Source organism: Apteryx rowi, unplaced genomic scaffold (genome assembly GCF_003343035.1).
Source record: "Apteryx rowi isolate R43461 unplaced genomic scaffold, aptRow1 scaffold_220, whole genome shotgun sequence".
Lineage (NCBI taxonomy): Eukaryota > Metazoa > Chordata > Aves > Apterygiformes > Apterygidae > Apteryx > Apteryx rowi.
Genome location: NW_020448531.1, coordinates 926,942 through 930,717, shown reverse-complemented (window position 1 = coordinate 930,717; position 3,776 = coordinate 926,942). Strand labels below are relative to the sequence as shown.

At 65.8% G+C, this 3,776-nt stretch overlaps 1 protein-coding gene across 3 annotated transcripts in view; it reads left to right on the top strand.

Moving 5' to 3' along the window:
- Nucleotides 1-3,631: 3,631 nt before the first annotated feature.
- LOC112965641 (PWWP domain-containing protein MUM1) overlaps nt 3,632-3,776 on the top strand; it is an 11,258-nt gene continuing 11,113 nt past the window's right edge. For all 3 annotated transcript variants that reach the window (XM_026064816.1, XM_026064817.1, XM_026064814.1), the window contains exon 1: nt 3,632-3,697. The gene's annotated coding sequence lies outside the window, so the exon portion shown is untranslated. The remainder of the gene's footprint in view (nt 3,698-3,776) is intronic.

Genomic DNA, 3,776 nt, shown 5'->3' with positions numbered 1-3,776 from the left:
GGCCGGGAGCCATGTGGGATCCCGGCCGGCCAAGAGGAGCCGCAGGGCTGCGTATCCCTGGATGTCTGTGGCCACGGTGGCTTCGCCGCGCCGGCACAGCTGACGAAGCTGCTAAATTAAAAAGCTTTGGCAGCCTACGGCAAACTCCTCTTGCAGTTAACAAGCCTGAAGACACGAAGGGGCTGAGCACGGTGCGTGCCCATCGCATCCCGCATCCCGCATCCCGCATCCCGGCGGCACCAGAAGGAGACCCCTGAGCCCAGCCAGGGCTCGAGCCCCTGCCGGCGCCCAGCGTCGGGGCTGGGTTGGCTCCTTCCCGGGGGGCTCGTGCGGCGGCAGGGTGCAAGCGAGGCGCGGAGCAGCTTCGCAGGGGGTGGGAAGCGCTGGGAGCACCCCGGGATGCGCCGGAGCCCGTCCAAGTGGAGATGCGGGAGCACCGGCCCCGGCGAGCCCCGGCACGTCCCCTCCCGCTCGTGCAACCATCCCGGGGAGAAAAATCCCCGAGCGGCTGCAGGGAGCTGCATCCTCCAAAACACCCTCGGCCGGAGGCACGCGGAGCCTCGCGTCCCGGGGACGCTGAACCGCCGGGCGCGCTCGCCCCGAGCCCCCGCGACGCGACGCGGAGGAGGCGCCGTGAAGGAGCGGCGGCAGCAGCACCCGGGGCTCCTCTCGGGAAGGTCACTGCCGCGCGCCCGCTAAAGGTCGGCCGCAAACGGGGTTTCTATGGCAACGGCGGGTTTAAAAATGGAAACGCGTAAAGAGAAGATTTCCTTCATCTGCCCCCGCGGAAGCTGCGCGGAGTCCTGGTGGCGGGAAAAAGCGGCAATTTCGGCAAGACGGCGGAGTCCGCAAACGTTCTGGTGCTTTTAAAGACATAGTTGGGATTTGCGGGCGCGGGAGGGCTCGCAGCCCGGCCAGCGCGGGATTCCCTCTCCCTCTCCCTTTTGCTCTCCCCATTCCCTCCTTCTCTCCTTCTCGCCCTAGTATTTGCACGAGAACGGTGTGGTGCAGCGCGACCTGAAGCCGGAGAACCTGCTTTACGCAGACCTTCCCCCTGACGCGCCCCTCCAAATCGGTAGGTTTGCCGGGCCGGAGGGGCTTCGAGGACCAGCATCCACAGAGCGGGATCGGGATCGGGGCGGTGGGATCCCTGGGGAGCCGCGGCAGGCGCAGGGAGATGCCTGGCCCCGGGACGCTGGCTCTGATGCAGAGCAGCAGCTCGGGCTGAGCTTCCCCAGAGCGCACGGAAAATCAGCACCCAAACTGCACCAAATCCCCCCTCCTCGGGCCGGTGCTGGCGTGCCTTTCCCAGCCGCGTGTCCCTCCCAGGTGACTTCGGGCTCTCCAAGACGGCGGACGAACACGGCACCGTGAAAACCGTCTGCGGGACGCCGGGATACTGCGGTGAGTGGCCGGAGCCGGGCGAGCTCGCGGCAGCGCAAGGAGCTTCCCTGGGGCTTTGCAGCCCGGGCGGCTTCGGGCCGGGAGCGGTGTGGGCGACCTGGTGCCGATCGGCCACTTGATCCCCCCTCAGCACCGTCGCTGCGAGCCGCGCGGCTCTGCCTCGCTCCCTAATCGGTTTTAGCTGGTTTCATCTTCGTCCGTGTAGCAGCGTGCTGCCGCATTGACAGCAAATCGTATTTTCTTTATTAGCCCTTATTTAATTTGCGGAAGGTGATTTTCTCCGCGTCAGGGTTGTTCAAGCTCCGCGGCGCGAGGCTGCTCCTGCCCGAGGCCGTGGGAGCTCGGCGCAGGGATGGCCGGCAGCGCGGGGCGGAGGGGGACCGGCTCCGGCTGTCGTTCCGGGTGTCCCCCCCGCACCTGCGATCCTGGCGGCTCCCACCGCATTCCCGCAGCTGGGAATGCGATCCCCGGGGTGCCAGGGGGTGCGTGGCCCCCCGGGCGCTCGCCTGGCCCCCACCCCGGGGTGCGGGGGGGCATTTTAACCGCCAGCTGCGCTTTCAGCCCCTGAGATCCTCCGCAGGGGCCTGCGGTGGGACGCGGTTTCCCTCAGCGCCGACGACCTGGTGAGTTGGCCGGCGCCGGGCGTCCCAGTGCCGACAAGCCCCAAGTTTCTCCACCCGCAGAGCATGAAGCGGGAAAGTCGCGCGCTCCTGCAACGCTCCTCTTACCAGTCGCTCCAGCCTGAGCGGCCGCCGCGTGCACGGGGCTTTCCTTCCACGTTGCAGAAGCAGCAGCATTTGCAAAAATGAACGGTTATGAATGAAACGTTCAGYGTGTCCTTCAGCGCTGTACGGCAAAAGCTGTAGTAAAAAAAAAGGGATAATTTACAAGAAAAAATAGCTGAGCTTCAGAAAATAATTGCAAAGCGACAGCAACCACTGAGGCACTCCTGCGGCGAAATACAAATCATTCAGATCAACTCTTTATTGTCTGTACAAATAGCAAACCCAAACAGAACAACCTGCCTAATATTTTTCTCACTCTGGACGCGGTTCAGAAAAGCTCCTCATCCCAGACGCCCCTCGATGACGAGGAGGCCTGTTGAACCGCCTGCAACGGTCAGCGCTGAATCCCACGGAGAAAACGGGAAAGATGCAGGCGTGTTTGTTCAAAACACCACGCTGCCGGGGGGGATTAAGGCAAACACCCAGGCGCTGGGGGAAGGGGACAGGTAGGGGTACACGACAGGCAAAACCTTTTGGCTTGAAACCGGGTGCAGGTTAGACCAGCGCCYGGAGCGCCCGCCTGGCCGTGCCTGAGGTTTCCCTTGACGGCGCCGGCTGCAGGAGTCAGCGCTTCGGGCACGGCCGCCAGATGAGCGGTGTTTATAAAGAAGTACAGCTAATAAAACGTCGAACGTCGTAACGCGTATTCTTCGTTTTTCCTGTTGGTGTCGGAGGAGAAGGGCTGAAAATTGACGGGGCCAAATAACAGCTTGCTGAAGGCCGTTTTCCTCTGAAATTCGACCCTATATTCCCACGGCGTTTTCAGGGTCTGGGCAACCAAACGCTCCATCCAGGGGTTTCTGTTGTGCAGCAGGGCTGAGGGAGGCCTCCRGCCCGCTTCGCCTTCGGTCCCCTCGTGTCAACACCGAGCGTCAGGGCCTTTGAGCGGGGTCTCCAACGCAGCAGGACGCTGGGGCCTGCARGGCAATTCCGCCTGAAAAAGGAAAAATAAAGGAGAAACCCCTGGTTTGGGTGCATCGGAAGAGCCTGGCGCGACCGCCCAGGGAAGCAGCGCGGCCCAGGCGCTGCCCACGTCACGCTTGCATCACGCCCCCGCGTGACATCACGGGGCGGCCTTGCTGCGCGCTGCCGGCACGCCGCGCCATGACGTCACCGCCTCAGGAAGTGACGCCACGCTGATCCTCCTCCCCCCCCCGCCCGAGGAGCGTGACGCCAGCGCTGACCCCTCCCCCGGGGAAGAGCAGTGAGGAGGAAGCCTCCGCGCGGGGGCGGGGGGCGGGGCGTGCCCGCCGCCTCCAACGGGAGGAGAGGGCGGGGCGCTGCGCGGAGCGGGCGCTCCGATTGGCTCGCTCGGCGGAGGTGTGTTCTGGCTCGGGAAGGGCGGGGGTRGCCGGCGGCGTGCGGTGCTGGGGCGGGGGCCGCTGATTGGCTGCGCCGTCGCTGGGGGGCGGGCGGCGCAGGCGCAGGCGCAGGCGGAGGGCGGGGCCGGCGGGAGTGATATGGAGGGAGGCGGCGGGGCGGCGGCGTCCGCCTCGCGCTCGCGCTCGGTAAACAAGGGGTGGGGCCGCCCCTCCCCCCGGGCCGTGAGGTGATGGGGGAGGGGCGGCGCGGCCCCCGCACCGGGGG